The sequence below is a fragment of the Polypterus senegalus genome, chromosome 14 (genome assembly GCF_016835505.1).
Source record: "Polypterus senegalus isolate Bchr_013 chromosome 14, ASM1683550v1, whole genome shotgun sequence".
NCBI lineage: Eukaryota > Metazoa > Chordata > Cladistia > Polypteriformes > Polypteridae > Polypterus > Polypterus senegalus.
Window position 1 is genome coordinate 38966783 of NC_053167.1, and position 17553 is coordinate 38984335.

Sequence of the window (17553 nt, forward strand, 5' to 3'; positions counted from 1 at the left end):
TTGTTTTAATTTTGGTTGTTGCTAGATCAGCCATGATTGGTTACATGATCCTGCCCCTGTGACATGTGACATAATCATCACAAACATAAAAAAGAGTGGTGTCTTGTATTGCTATAAATAAACTGGTAGATCAAAGGTCTGTTCTGAAAACTCTCATCACAGTTAGTTTGCAATATGATCTAGACAGTTTAGCTCCAAAGGGTTTTTGCCATTTTTTTTTAATTTTTGAGTTTGGTTTTGCCCACTTAGTTTGATGTTAGATTTTATTGCTCTTTCATTTCCTAGTTTTGACTGCAGCCTACATTTATTTGCAGTGATTCTTCCAGATCCTTTTATTCCTCTCTTTCTATCTCTTCAACCAGCACCTCAAAATGATCAAGGGTTTATGATCAAGTGTACTGCCAAAGATAATTTTACTAGTTAGAATGACCAAACTGGAGGGGTGTGTTAATATCCTAGAACTGTGAAGTTAACAGAGATTTTGAACCAATCTCAGGAAATAATACAGACAGTGGAGGTTAATTGGAATTATTCTAGAAGTTGCACTATTCTGTTGGTCACAGAAGGGAGACACAAGGAAACATATGTGCGTGCCTACACCTCAATTTAAAACTTGGATGGCCTGGAGAGACTTGAAGTTCGGAATTGTAGAGAAACCATTAGGTGGAGTTCTTGGAAGAGACTCTGAAGAGGTCTGAACCTCATTTCCAACCCCAGAAATAGTCTAAGGATCTTCACTAGAGAGAGTTCCTGGCGGGGTGTTTAAAACCTGTTTCTTGTCACCTGACTAGTTAAGTATGGAGTCGAGTGGAAGAGCATAGTCAGGAACTAATCTGTTGGGAAGAAGAAAGGCTAGGGTTAAAAGAAAATTCATAGGTGTAAATGGAAAGAGACAAAGTCTAAATGCATTGTGCACTCCAGGGCTAACTGAGACTCCTGTAGATAATGTACAGACTGCACTAAATGGCAGCAGCTTATATCAAGATTGGCATCAAAAGAAGAGACAAACACATATAGACTAGTCTAGGTCAAAACTAGGAGTTCAGAATTGAGGAAAAACAAGTTTAGGACGCAAAACAAAAATTCATATTCAGATGGTGTAGCAAAATAGTCAAAAACTAGCAAAGAGTTGGGATTCATGTAAAAAAAGACAGAAAAAAAGGTTTAGTAAGCAAAATTCTTATGCACTGTAACAAACACTATGGTTTTAGGGTTGAAACAAATGACTAAAGTGGACACAAATAGTTACCAGCTCCCTGCTTAAGTGCCTGCTTCAAGCTTTGTGATTCAGTAACATTCGTTGGAAGAATGGGAGGGGGTACCTTTTGGAGTTGGACTAAAATGTGATCAAAGAGTGAGGGGGAGGGACCTTCTATGGGTCTTTGAATGGTGTGATCCAATTGAAGTCAATCAGAACGAAAGGCATTCGAGTGGTGCAATACCCTTGTAGCCAAAGAATAAGTAGTGGTTGGGGTTAGGGAGGGTTACCCCCTTGGAGTTTTGAGTAATACAATGACAATCAAACAGCCGGTGGGAGGATGTTTGGATATGCAGGATATAAGTCAGTATGCTGGAAAATACTACTAGTATGTACCAAACACTGTCGGTACCCAACTGCTAAAAACTGAGAAGTGCTGGTACTTTGGAATGGCCCATTCTGACCACTTCAAGCCCTTGTTGAAAATACAACCATCAGCACAACTGTGTCATGATGGCGGAGGCAACAAGAAAAAGAAAGTGGCATTGTGGGAGAACACGATTTAATATTGAAGGTGTTAAAAGCAGAAAACAAATGTAATCATTAAATTCCTTGGTCTCAAAAACTCCAAAAATGGTCTTTCAACATTTTTTTAAAAACAGGATTAGATGAAAAAAATGAACAGTAGTTAATGACAGGAGACTCCATCGTATTATCTTATTTTGCCTACTATTTTGAATATTGTGTATCTTAATCCCTTTACTGTTGTGCTTACATATTTTTAAAAATATATATTTTTTAATCTTGCATTCCATGTTTAATTTTTCGGTTTAACTTGAGTCTAAGAGCGCCTCCTGCAGACCATATGGTTAAATCCGCATCAGGAGGTTAAAAGTGAGTACAGACCACCGGATTTCTGCAGACTCACACATATTACTGCTGATCACAAATTAATTCCTGAAATATAGCCTGCACTTTCTCCCCCTCCGAGCTCTGTTAATTTATGGCTATTTCAGTTAGTCCAGAACCCACTTTTCATTATGCTTACACAGACACTCTGAAAGAAATTCTAAGCGCATTAACCTTGCAAGCAGAAAGGTCTCTTTATGCTTTGAACCTTTAAAAATCATAATGCATAGCATAGAAACTAAAAATAATATGTACCATTCTCAATAAATGATTGTAAAACGTTTTCGGTAGTCAGTGACGCCAAATAATTATAAATTAGATAAAATATGCCGTTTCATAGTGCACACGAGAGCCCACAAATCACTATAATAACAACATTTTCTTAGTGAAAAAGAAATATACCAGAGGTTTCTGAACCAAGATTACTGTGCAATAAATTAAACTAGTGGCAGAAAATTTAATGCTACTGATTAAGGTGAAAACATAAATTAACTACATCCTTTTATTAAATTAATGCCATGCCTCTATGAAAAATAAGCTAGACAAATTACAGCAATGGAGATATAATTATTGTACTGTTTTATAATATATTAATTACATATAGTAAAACGTCTATCTATTTAGTGACCAGTTCACTTCTGTTTTAGGGTCACAGAATACTGGAGTCTGTCCCAGCAGTATTAGACAAAAGGCAGGAATCCCCTTTGAGTGGGTTGTCAGTCCATTGCAAAGAAGGCTCACGCATACTGGACCACTGTAGAGTGAGTGGTCAGCCTTAAATAAACATCTTTGGAAGGTGAGAGGAAGACGGTATCCAGAGGAGAATATTCAAGCTCCACATACAGCAAGCAACCAGAATACTTGACGTGTATCAATGTATGGGGTATGTCTATTATTTGTACTTACTGCATGATGTTTTTTCTGCTATTAAAATAATACTGTGTAGCACAGTGGTAATCACTGCTGTTTCAAGGATCAAACATTCTGTGTTAAAACTTCAGAGCCTGTTGTTGTTTATATGATACTAGCCATCCCATGCGGCTCGACCCTCATAGTAGTGAAACAGGACAAACTTTAAAAATCAATAAACAAGTATTGCTAACTAAACAGAGACAAGGTACAATCCAAAACGCAGAGGTTGACCGACTCGAATGGAGGCTGGCTCGTGAGTGAGGAGGGCCCTGTCTGGCTCGCAACTCCTGACGTCACACTTCCCCCTGCCCTTGGCCCACACCCTCTGTCACAGATTAGTGCGAATATATCTTTCCTGCAAGAAAAGTATGATTCTTAGAGCAATGAGAGAAGTCACATAATAAACGGAATGTTCAAGCAAATAATAGAAAAAAACCCGATTTAAATCCATTAAGTAGTTCTCTCATTCACTAGCCAAGCGGAGGTAAGGTACGCCCCGAGGCTGGAGCGTGAGTGATGAGTCCCCCCCACCCTTCCCCTTGGTTCACTGCATCTCTCTCGGATTTGCACAAATAAATCGATACCGCAAACAAACTATGATACTTAGCGCAATGAGAGAAGTCGCAAAATGAACCGGAACGTTCAAGCAAATTATAGTAAAAAACCCAATCTAAATCCGTTAAGTAGTTCTCTCATGAAGAGTGGACAGACATACAGACAGACGTTGGATTTTATATGTACAGTAGAGTCTCGCTTATCCATCCTTCGCTTATCCAACATTCTGTATTATCCGACGTCCCACCGCAAAAAAACCAAAAAAAAAACGCATCAATTGGCAACAAGAATTGCAAGTTGCGAGCGTAAGCGTAGTCTATTTTTAGTTGCTAAGTTGATTTTTTCAGTTAAATTTTTCTGTTATTTTATTGTAAAACATGATTACAGTGGATTATGTGGCCAGCCCTCTCTGCCGTGTGTATGCGCGTGTGTCTCTCTCGCTCGCGTGTGTCTCTCTCGCTTGCGTGTGTGTGTGCTTGTGTCTCTCTCGCGCACGTGCGTGTGTGTGTGTGTGTCTCTCTCGCGCATGTGTGTGTGTACGTGTGTGTCTCTCTTTCTCTCGAGCGCACGTGTGTGTGTGTTTGTGTGCGTGTGTCTCTCTCGCACATGTGTCTCTTTCTCGCACGTGCGTGTGTCTGTGTCTCTCTCTTGCTGCACAGAGAATGCACAGGGAGAGACTGAACACGTGCAGAAATCATCAGTGTGCACAAAAACTGAAAGGGAAACTGGCTCGTTCGTATACCTAGTGTGTGGTCGTGAACAGATGCAAAAGTCTGGCAAACTTTTTGGTCATAACCTGATTTGTACTTGTCCAGAGACGTTCGTGAACCGAGGTTCCACTGTATTAGGTTCGTAATGTGTAAATTATAACACAGTTTGACATTTAATAGACTTTTTCTTAACACCTCCCATTATCTGACATTTTCACTTATCCGATGTTCTGTCGGCCCGTTTATGTCGGATAAGCGAGACTCTACTGTATAGAGATATCCATGTCCTGTCTCACACAATGACATGATGGTTAGGTTAATTAGGGAGCCCTAATGGTCCCTGGGTGAATGTGGATGTTGTTATGAATTTGAAGACCTTCTTAACGTTTTTTTTTTCTACTGCCCTGTTGTGGTTTTCTGGAGGTTTTAAACCTCAGATAATATTAATGCATGTGTGTTTTATACAAGCATGTAACTACAAGGTCCAACTTTATATTGTTATTTTTTGAGTCTGCCATTATTTAAGCTTTAATATTTTCTAACTGTGCTGTCAGGAGACAATAAATTGCTACTAGAGACTTGACTGCCAGTAGACACAAAGCACCATGTCATCGATGAGTCACTTTATTCACCTACGCCACAATCAAGACAGTGTCTAAGAATAAGGAGTCTAACCTTGAATAATTTCAGTGTGTGAGCTCTTGGTAGTGAACATCATTTGCTTATTAGCTCATACCAGTCCTCCTCCTCATTTTGTTAAAGGTTTTGTATGAACATGCATCACCTAGTCTGGTTAGCTCTACCCTATCAGTTAGCTACATTCTCTTTCACAGGCAGGTAATTTAAGAGGGTCTGTTGGAACTAAAAATGCAGATGGGCAGTATCTAGGTCGTTGTCCAGCACATCATCTCTCTCTAGCGGGTGGCACAACAGGAGTGTGAACAAGTGGTCCTATTCACAGTTGCGTCCTTAAATTGTACCCAGTGCTGCTGTGGACCACTGTAACCCTGAATTGTATTAATCATATTTGAGAATGTTACTGTATATTTATAAATGGGGAGGTGCAGTGGTTAACTCTGCTACCTCAGACAGCATGTTCTATATGAATTGGTTGTACATACTGTCACACAAGTTCACTTAGGAGGCAGCTAAAGATTCCATGCCAGACTAGGGGTTGACAGAGCGCATTAATCGTTTCTCTTTTCCCCCTACAGACCAACCAGGGGAATTTCCTCCTGGTCAAAATGACATCACTTTCAGTTCTGGGCCTGATGACATCATTTCCAATTCTCAGCCCAATTACATCACTTCTGGTTCCTGTCTCAGTGACGTCACATCCCCCCTCTCCAGCCATTTTTTGTATGATGAATCAGTTCTGTCTTGAACTCAAACCTGTAAAGACCAGTTTGCTAATTTTGTCTTTTTTCAACCAATTTTCAAGTATACAGGGTGGCTGCCCCAAACCTTTTTGTGGTGTCTGTTTGAAGCATTTCACAATATGTAGAGTTTGCCCATTTTTCTGTTGTGCCCACATGGCTTCGACCAAAATCCTCCTTAACAAATGTGTAGTTGTTGCATCTGAACTGCCCTGGTACATGATGAGTGAAAAGAGATGGACTACAGCATAGTTAGGGATGATTTCCAGTCTTGCGCCCAGTCCTGCCAGCATAGACTCCCGCTCCTGTTGTACCTCTCATGGAATAAACGGGTTTGGATGACTGATGAATGCATAGTTAGTACTAGGAAGCATTTACTTGTCTGAGCTTCCAGCCTAAGAGTGGGCTATCTAAACTTGTTTTTGAATTGAAATTACTGTAACTCTGATTCATACATAATATTACATGGTTTCATTATAAACATTGCTTATAATCATTAAATTGTTCATAATACCCCAATAATGTTAAATAATGGAAGGAATAACAAATAAAAAGAAATAAGGAGGCAGTGCTTTTTCAGGTGTTCCAATATGTATCCAGATTATGTTCTAATTTGCTAGTATTAACACATTAAGGGAAATTTAATCACTAATAACAGAACAGCATAGTCCAATTATAACAGTATATTTATAAAGTGCCTTTTCCATGATTAATGATTAAAGGCAATAATAAACTAGAAGCAATAAAAATAGCAGTACAAACATCTCTCTGCCTAAGACAAATAAGAATATAAAAAACGGCACTAAAATATCATCCTCATGCTAACAACAATAAACCAGAACATCACATCTGAAGATATAAAATAGCAAAATAAAGAGCTAATTAGAGAACATGATATACAGTAACAGAGGTGAAGTAGCTATGGCTTGACAGAGCATATCTCAAGTTGTTTTTGTCCTTTGCATTTATTGTTTGTGATCTTTAATATTTTAAATGTTAACATTTAAGGTATTTGTGTCATGGATGAGGATGTAAGGACCTGTTTAGTTTTTGCCTTGGCTCACTGTGTTTGTTTTGAATTTGTTAAGTATATTTTTGTCATTTATTTCAATTATCTTTTTAGTGGTGTTTTTGACTATTTTCTCAGTAGGTACTGGTAAATTTTTATTTTGTTTTTTATTTTATAAAAATCTACTAAGGAGTTATATACGGATAATGTACAGTAGTTTTGCTTTTGCTCATTTTGCATTTTTTGAATTTTCATCATGATTTTCATTCTGCTTTTCTAGGTGTTCTAGCTATCTAATCCATTATTTACTAATTAGTGGGTGTGACACTGAAGTAGTTGCAGCTTTTCATGATTCAGTGCTGTTTTCACAGATGTCAGCTCTGCTTGTTTTTAATTGTCGTTATTAGGACACAATGAAGGAAGGAAACTACACAAAAAATGGAACACAATAGGAAAACAACAAAAGAGAATTAGGCATTTTAAAGCTATAGCAAAATAAAAATATTTGTAAATGTCTTATAAATATAAAAATAATTCTAAGAAGAGATAAAGAGACCAGCTAATTAAATAAATCTGGTTGGAACAAAGACCTGCAGTCACAGTGGGGTCCCCAGGAGTTTGGAAACCGCTGGTCTAGAAAACAAGATGAAAATTTCAAACAAAGCACAATCATAACATCATGATTCTCAAGTACAAGAACTGTGCGTAAAACTGATAATTGCAGATGGCAATATTTAGTGTTTACTTTGGAAAAGAAGTCCGACATTAATTCTTGTCTCACATTTTGGTTTTGATTATTTAGTCCTCCTTAATGACGTAGGCGGTTTTCTAGTTTCTCTTTTTATTTTATCTTCATAAACTACAGCATTTTCTGTGGAAAATTGAAACTCAATTTGGGCAAATGTTTGTTCCAAATGAATATTGTACTGGTCAGCTGGTTTTGAATCTTTCATTCATATTGTTTTTAGCTTTATTTAAGAATACATTACAGGGTGATAACTGAGCATATTTAGGCAAAAATGGACCAGTAGATTATATACAAGGCAGAGAATGGATCAAATGAGTTAATCTGAGATCAGTCTGAGGTTAGAAACATTATGAAGGAAACAGCTACTGTAATAACTGCATTTACTATAGATAGCACTTTTGTAACCTACTCCAAGTGTGTTACATAGGCAATGTTATATTTCAGCCAGGGTTTCCATCCATGATTTATGTCCATTCTGTTAATTTTTGAGCCATTTACTTATGTTAAATTACTTTTGTTAATAATCTTCTGTATTTTCTTGGCCTGTGTCACCCAAGAGACAGAACAACCTGACATCCTTCACCAGGTTTTCCTCCCATGTGCTTCGTATTCACATCCTAGGTGCTCCCTGTTTGGAGTTTGCTTGTTCTTCCCATGTCTGCATTTGTTTTTTGGGTGCTCTAGCTTTCTCCCACGTTCAGGTTAGGTGAATTACTTTTGATAAACTGGCCTTAGTGTGTGTTTGTGTGCGAATGTGTTCACCCTGTGGTGGACTGGTGGGATTGCTCCTCTATTGTGCCCAATGCTTGCTGGCTAGCTTTATTATTACAACCTCATGACTCTGCTCAGGATAAATGGGTTTGATAATGGATGAATCCCTAAAGACATTCTAGTTAGGTTAATTGACCATTCTAAATCAGCTCCTTATGACTGTGTGTGTTGTTGAGAATGTGATGAAATAGTTTTTGAGAGTTTTCAACTTTGTACGCTGTATACAGTATGTATTGTCACACATGTAGGCATCCTGAGTGATTTATAGGGACAGATTTAGCAGGACACCACGGGGACTGAAGAGAAGATTTCACCATTTATAACAGCAAAATCAAGAAGGGTCTATCTGAAGACCTCTAGAACACTGTGATTCAGAAGTTCTCCTGACCAGCCAATAGGATTCCATGATTATACCACATGATGTATACAGTGCAAACACTGAGAAGTTTCTGTCTACACCCTGTAGCACTGAAAGACAGTCTCACTACCTGAGACACAGTTCTAGTACACATCCACTACAAGACATGGCTACTCAATAGTTATTATTATTCAGCAGAGCCACATATCCCTTCCACAAACATAATCTAACAAGGATGTTTCATAATAATGTATAAACTTAACGGTAGGATGTTTTATAATAACAAAACATGAGGTACTTTTTAAAATGGCCGTGTTAAGTGACACAAATGACTGGGCATGTTTGCATAACATCACTTAAGTAGCATGCCAGGGCCACTAAATGTCATCCAATGTGTGCAATTTGCTACTCAAAGGAGCGGAGCTCTGGAGGTCTGCAGCTAGACTGTATATAAGCAATTTTCATTCTGTCCTGACTTAGCAGAGAAAACAGATAACTAATTCTGTGAGTAAACCAGGAGAAGTGGGCAAAAGGCAACAAAAAAAAAAGAAAAGAAAAATTAACCAAACTAACCAAAATCTAGATTAGAGGCAATAATCAAGGTCAAAATAACAGGCAATAAGTTGAAAAACAGGCAAGACATGAAGAGTAAAACACAATAAGTCAAAATGAAAATGTGAATTTTATCCACAGATCGAATAAAGCTGAGAGCAAAAGTCAAGTCAAGTTGGGGAGCATGCACTGGTACAGTGCGTTGCCGCACCCACTACACGATTAAACAACTCGGGATCCCGGTTAGCAACCCCCTAGGCAGACACGCAGTCCAATCCCACCCTCCGTAAATGACTCTCTATCTGCCACAGGCAGGTGTTATATGGACGACCCCTTGGCCTGGTCCAGCCACTTGGGTCCCCAACAATAAGGATCTTATGAGCTGGATCACCCTCTGGAAAACGCATCACATGGCTGTAGTGCCGTAACTGACGCTCCCTCACAATGCAGGTAATGTGCCTCATCTGGGACTTCATGAGCAATGCTCAATCGACACAAAGTCAAACCAAAGGATTTTTCGGAGAGACACAGTATCAAAGGAGTCCAGTCTTCATCTCAGGTCACTGGATAGCATCCATTTCTCGCAACCATATAGCAAGACAGTAAGCACCAGGACTCTAAAGACTTGAACCTTCGTCCTTTAGCATAGATATCAGGAACACCACACACCCCTTTCCAGCAACCTCATGACCTCCCCATGCTCTCCCAATCCGTCTACTGATTTCATAGGCAGAGTCACCAGAGACATGAATGTCACTGCCAAGGTATGTAAACCTCTCAACAAGGTTGACACTCTCTCCGCAAACAGACACACTGCTGATGGCTGTGCCCAAGAAGTCATTACAGGCCTGAACAAGCCCAGACACTTAGACTCCTCGCTCAGTCTCTCCAGCGCCCCGATCAGAGTCTTCATTGACTCCACGAAGATCACAGCATCGTCAGCAAAGTCAAGATCTGTGAATCTTTCTTCACCAACAGATGCCCCACAGCTGCTGGACCCTATGACCTTGCAGCTTTTTTTATGAAAATCGACAAAGGCTGCAAAGAAACTCTACCGACTACTTTGAGCAGTTGTTCAAACTGATCCTCCGGCTAATAATAATAATTCATTACATTTATATAGCGCTTTTCTCAGTACTCAAAGCACTATCCACACAGAGAGGAACCAGGAAGCAAACCCACAATCTTCCACAGTCTCCTTACTGCATAGCAGCAGCCATACCACTGTGCCACTTGTGAGGACTAGGAGCTAGGACGTTGGATATATCTGGATCCATGGTTCTTGAGGCTGATCCTCCAATTAGCTGTGAACCACCCAATCTCCCTGAGATTGCACAGGTGGTGAACCTGCTGAAGGGGGGAAAGGCTGCAGGGATCTGTGGTATCCGGGGTGAACTTCTCCAGGCTGGTGGTAAGGCTGTCCTCCTGGCATTGCAAGCAATCTTTGCTTCCATTTGGGAGGCTGGCAAAATCCCAACTGACTGGAAAATGGGACTTGTCGTCCCTATCTGGAAAGGGAAGGGCGATCGCCTGGATTACAGCAACTACAGGAGGATAACACTGCTTTTAGTGCTGGGTAAGGTCCTTGCTAGGGTTTTTCTCAATAGGATCCGTGATCACAGTCTGGTTTTACACCTAAGAAGTCCACCATCGACCGCATCCTGGCACTGAGGGTTCTCATGGAGCGCAAATGCGAATATCAGAGCAAAAGGCTGACCTTTTATGCTGTCTGCTGATTAAGTCAAGGTCACGACCCTGGAGACCACACTACTAAAAACGTGGGACTTTGACCCTGAAAACAGTACACAATGTGGTTTCTCCAGCTACAGAATGTCAATATTCAGCCTAAACCATGACACAATCCTATTCCCAGAGCAGGGAATATCCTGCCTGAAGACTTACGTCATGTCCTATCTCATTTCAACCTTCTCATTCCAGTAAGGACGATACTAAAGGAATTTGCAACAGGAAGTAAGGATCACTTGACCAGCAGCACTCATGAGGAACAGTTCAAAGTACCTCACACTGTTTATGAGACACTGCAAGCACCTTGCTTATCAAACCTACCCTCAAATAGCTTCCATTAAATGGAGTTTTCTCAGCTGGGACTCCAACATTTTCTTATGTTTTACTGCAGTACTATCTGCGTGTGGTCTTTGGGACAAAAACAACCCTAAGACTCACTAGTAGTTTTATAATATTCATGAACTCGGAGAGGTGTCAGCTAACTCTTAAGAATTTCCCAGGGCAGAGGACGTGGACCCACCTCTGCTTGCTGCCCCACTGGCTTTTGTAAGAAGACACTGGCGATATCATATCTTAGCCGTATCGCTGGCATATGAGTCTTATTAAGCTTTGACTGGAGAAAATACCTCCAGATAGATAATGTTTTTAGTGCCTCCATTGCTGAGGTGTTTTACTTGCACGTTGCTGAGCAGTGGCACTTGCTTAGTTTTCACGTTTTGTCTCTTCATCTGTGTCACAATTTCATTGTTGTGCGGTGGTGCTTGCTGCACTCATCTCTTTCATAGTGAGTTAGCTGCATGCAAAAAATTTAAAAGTGCATGCATGCGCCATCTAGTGGCTATGGTTGAGCGTTAGTAGAGTGGAATGCTCCATACACACATAGATCTTTCGTTTATACTGTATATATCTAATATACATTTACATTTTATATAATTTGCATGAACATTCTGGTTGATTTTGTGACTTCTCTCATCGCACTAAGAATCATAGTTTGCTTGCAGGAGTGATATAGTCGCACAAATCTGAGACAGAGGATGCGGGCTGAGGGAAGGGTGAAGCGTGACGTCAGGAGTGGGGAGCCAGGCAGGGCTCTCCTCACTGTCCTGTTTCACTAGTACGCACAGTCGGAGCCACAGGGGACGGATAGTATATATATATATATATATATATATATATATATATATATATATATATATATATATATATATATATATATATATATATATATATATATATATATATATATATATATATATGCATATATATATATATATATATATATATATATATATATATATATATATATATATAAGCAACAGCAAATGATGTGATATGTCTTTGTAATATGGAAAGAAGCTACTGTTCTTGAAGGATGCCCATATGTCAATGTACTGTACAGCAAACCCCACTAATTTGAGAACATGATGCCTGCTGTGCCCTTACAGATTTCAGATCAATTCATTAGCACATCTAATTAAGGACTGTAGGGGCTTATCCCAGCAGCATTGAGTGTAAGGCAGGAAACACTCATGCAATTCACCTAACAATCTGCAGTACTGCTGAAAAACCCACACAGACACACGCAAACCCTACACAGTCTCAAACCATAGTAGCAACAACACTACCCACCACACCACTATGCTGCCCTTTTCATTACCTATAAAAATAATTAAAAAATAATAATACACCTGCGGTGGGTTGGCACCCTTCCCGGGATTGGTTCCTGCCTTGTACCCTGTGTTGGCTGGGATTGGCTCCAGCAGACCCCCGTGACCCTGTGTTCGGATTCAGCGGGTTGGAAGATGGATGGATGGATAATAATACACACACACACACACACACTCACACACACTTGACTCAAAGTTAATGTAGTGGCTACCACAGTGAACCACATCCCAATGTGTTTTATCCATGCAGTCTGCTTGTTTCCATATTTCTCCAATTGCAGCCCATGCTCATTAAGCGGCTTGTTCCGGGTCACTCAGATTGTAAGTCAGTGGCAGGGGGTGGGCTTCAGACGTCAAAAGGCTTTGATGCTTTGCTGTAAATCTGTGCGTGTGTATCTTTGAACAGTGGTACTCTTTAGAGTAATAATGATTATAATAATAAAGCCTCTTTGACAAAGCTAGACGCTGCCTTTACATGGATGACAGGATTTAAAAAATAAGTTTTTAATTGTATTTATAATAATATAGCTTCTTAGAGTGACATATCTTTGTTCCTTATGAATTGTCTTACTGTGATTATTTATTAAATCTACAAGGCTTCATGCTTTTATTGTATTTTTTTTTTTTTTTTTTTTTGTTCAACTCTGGCTGCTCACAACTCTTCATTCAGGTTAAACCTTCCGATCAGTCACAGCAGACTATATAGTGGTTAATCTTGCCAGAGTCAGAGCTGCCAGGCTTCTTCCCCTTTCAGTATTCCCTCCCTGTCCACAAGGGGCTGGGCTAACAGAGCTGACTTTGTGCTGCTGCTGCTTATCTGAACGACTTTCCAGTAGCAGCCTGGCTGCTGAAACACTCGGAGAGCATCCCTCTCAGCTCTCTGCTTACAGCACGGAGGGATCGTACAGTTGCTAAGAGCTCTGTGTGGAGGCTTTCTCTCCCAGCATACCTGCCGAGGGAAATATCAGACACATTTCTATAAGTGCTTCAGACAAGGGCTATCATGGATCACTGAGGTAAAAGAAATCACATTTTTTAGCCTTTTGCATTCTTTCTTGAGATATTTAGAAATCCCAGCTTTGTGTTTAATTTGGTTGAGTAGTGTATCTGGACAAGTTTAATTTGAATTTGCGCGTTACTGATTGTTCATTCTTTCAATCCTTGAATATTATTTTGCCCGTCTACAATTTGCATGAGTGCAGTGTCTTTGGCAATCTGGCAGATCAAGCGTGTGGTTTATTTTGTTATGTCTTATTGTATAAATCCTGTGTTAATAAACAGAATGCTCTTTTTTTAGCATAGTGTTTCACTAAGATGAAAGCTAGAAAAAATAAAATCAGCAAATGCCTGTTGTGCTTATGCAAAAGATGGACAAAAATTAGTTTAGCTTTTCTAACAGCAATGGAGGGATAACTTTAGCACAGTTTGAAAACGATGCCTGTCGGTGACTTGTTCTGCTTGTGTAAAGCTAGGCAGGTGGTTGCCTTTTGAAAATCTGTTGCACTTGCCAAGCAGTCTAACTGCCTCCTGACCTGTGATTTGGAGTTGGGAAAATGAGCCTCCAGGTATGACATTGAAGTTTTTAAGAAGTGCTGTTTCTTGGGAGAATAAAGCTGAATTCTGGTGTGTTCATTTGTTCATTCACATTTGTACCAGACCTTAGTTTGAAGTGCTTAAATTCTGTAGTTGCATATCTGGGGGCACTTCTGACTGGATATGTATGCACTTGTCTCAGTGCAAAAACCTACCGGCACTTTAGATGAAGCCATAAAGAGCTTATTAGGAAGTTATCACATTATGCACTGGGGAAATATTTGGGATGGCTGGCCGAGCTTATGGTACATTTACATTTAAACAATTGTCTTTCTGTGCACATCCTCCAGGCTCACATGCTCATTGATTCAAGTGGAAAGTTTAGTGCACCTCTTCAGTGTACAAGATCAGGTGAAAATGTGAAAGAAGTAAAAAAGAAAGCACTGCATCCTCTTGAGAGAAAGTGGGGCTCTGTGAGGTAGAGCAGGCAGAATATAATGGCAAATGGAGGAAGATCTTCTGCTTGAGATTAGCCTGTTTCAGTGTCAAAAATAAGAGACAAAAAAGGCACCATATATTTACATTGTCAAAGTCAGCTTAATGTCATTTTCTAACCTGCTTAATCCAGACAGAGGTGGGGTGTTGTGTTTGGGGACTGGAGCCTATCTTAGAGAGCATAGGGTGCAAGGCAGGAACAAATCCCAGACAGGGAGCCAGACCATCGCAGAGCAAATACACCAACGACACAGCAGTGCCAGTTCAGGATTCACCTAACCTGCTCTCTTGTTTTTGGTTCAAAATGATAGATTCATTCATTTAAGAAAGCACTGTGGGAGTTTGAAGTGTTTCATTTGACATACCACCTGATTAGATGAAGCAAGCGCCTTAACCAACAGTGTAGCAGGTGAAAGGGCCAGAATGAAGGAATGTATATATATATATATATATATATATATATATATATATATCCTCAACCACTAAGACATGGGCAAATAATTCATAGCATTCATTTTTATGCCAAGTAGTGGCATGAATCTCAAGAAAGTGGGGTTCTGATATTGTTTTATCACATTCAATACTTTTTGTACTTTTTCATTATTTATAAATGTTTATTCTGCATATTTATGAGCAAAATTAACAACAGCAAGTTCCTCACATTTATATTATGAAATTTAATTTGTATTCACCATCCATTTGTTTAGTGAACATAAATTCATTATTGGTAACAGAGAAGGAAAAACTATTATTATTTAAAAATGTACTGTTTTTAAGATACAACTAAACGTAATTAATTCCTTTAAAATAAGTATTAACTAAAAAAGTCATTGTAAGGAACAATTATACATCTGTCTACACAACAAACTACATTTCAGTTTGTTATAGAAGAATGCCATATAAACTCATCACTTTACTGCTTTAGTGTCATTGTTGAGAGGCAGGTTAAGGGTCACACCAAGGCAGGGAGTGAACTTTCAACTTTTGCTGTAAACTCCACTGCCTAAGGACACACTATCTCTCATTCTTACTAGTATCTATTTTATGTATATATTTAAGATGATTAGTATTTTACTTTTTGTAGTGTTCTGAAAATTCTGTGCATTCAACTTGCTATAAAATTACTTTCATTATCTATCTATCTATCTATCTATCTATCTATCTATCTATCTATCTATCTATCTATCTATCTATCTATCTATTATATAGTGCCTTTCATATCTATCTATCTATCTATCTATCTATCTATCTATCTATCTATCTATCTATCTATCTATTATATAGTGCCTTTCATATCTATCTATCTATTATATAGTGCCTTTCATATCTATCTATCTATCTATCTATTATATAGTGCCTTTCATATCTATCTATCTAGATTGTGTTCTGATTTGCTAGTATTGTTACATACATTGGTTGAAATAATCACTAAGTACACAACAGAATAGGTGGGAGCCCAAATATAATAACACTACATTTTTAAAATGCCTTTTCAATGATTAATCAAGCTAGGAGTCTTACAAGTAGCAGTAGAATGAATATCTCTGCCCAAGTCAAACAAGAAAATAAAAAAGTCACTTATATCTATCAATGTGTCTACCTGATGAAGATTTGCTAGAAATGCCCACACAAATCAATTGATCTATGTATTGATTTATCTATCTGAATCTTGTTAGTGACAGCATCCAATTAGCAATTCTATCTATTTATTGATGTAGTGCATCTAAATCTCTTAGGGATGGCCCACTCTCATTCTGTCTATAGGTTCTTAGAGGCAGGTGTGCTTTGTTTTACTTATCTATATGAACCATTTAGGAGACAACATTCATTCAACCACACATGTTGATCTATTGAGCAATCTACCTAAAATCTTATTAAAGACAGCAACACCTCAATATATCAACAAGTTATCAGAGACAAATATACATTGCCCTGACAATCTGAAGCTTGTGGGGAAAAAAACCAAGCTACACATTCAACCATTCGTCCATCTATCCATATATCTAAATCATACTGTGGACCACGACATATGCGGCTACACATCTGTCGATTTATCAAGCAATCTATCTGTATCTTGTTAGAGAGCTACACCTCAGTTTATCAACAGCTTGTTAGAGACAAATACATAATTGATTTATCTTTGTGAAGCTTCTCAGTGAAAACTACACATCCATCCAGTTACCTGTCTATGTGACGCTTAGTGGAGACTTTTCACTTTATAAGCTGTACTGAGACAACTGTGCAGAAGCTCTTATAATATTTTTGTCTTCCAACATATTTACATGACATTTAAACTTATATGAGGCTATCATCAAGTCTGCCAGTTTACAGATCTATCTATCTATCTATCTATCTATCTATCTATCTATCTATCTATCTATCTATCTATCTATCTATCTATCTATCTATCTATCTATCAGTAACTTACCTATACATTGATAGAGACAGCTATTTTGAGTGCCTAAGCATCTAAAACTCTAAACCTTGCAACAGGCAAATGCGTTCTGCCTGTCTGTCTGTCTTCATATTGTTACTGACAGCTACAATTCTATTCTCCCAACAGTTTGTCTAAGACAGCTACACAAATTGTCATTCTCATTCTCGTTATACCTTGCATACAGTAGTCTACATTTAGCTTGTTCCAGATAGGCACACATCTTTCCATCTATAAAATGAAGTAAATATGTCTGCAAATCATTTTGTAAAATATATTTAGGTGAAGTGCATGCATTTAAATTGTGTATGAATTTCATAACACAGACAGACTTACAGAAACTGCGGTTTCCCTATTTTGTAATTAAGACAAAGATTCTTTCACATAGGAAACAGAAGAAGAGGCTGAGATTTTCACAGTGCTGCCTTGTCCTCTTCACAAGAGCTCTCTGCTGATGCTGCTTGGCTTTTTGGGCTTCATCCTCCCTCTGATTGTCCTACTCCTCTCTCTACTTCTCTGTTTTGTTTTCCCAACCCCTTTTCTCTTTCTCTGCCTAAACTGCAGTTAAGTTTATTGGGAA

The 17553-nt window shown here is 38.8% G+C and overlaps 1 protein-coding gene across 1 annotated transcript in view; it reads left to right on the forward strand.

Annotated features, from left to right (window-relative positions):
* Positions 1-13364: 13364 nt before the first annotated feature.
* The window catches only part of LOC120514797 (cadherin-22-like), a 1212176-nt gene continuing 1207987 nt past the window's right edge, over positions 13365-17553 (forward strand). Inside the window, exon 1 of the mRNA XM_039735358.1 lies at positions 13365-13527. The gene's annotated coding sequence lies outside the window, so the exon portion shown is untranslated. The remainder of the gene's footprint in view (positions 13528-17553) is intronic.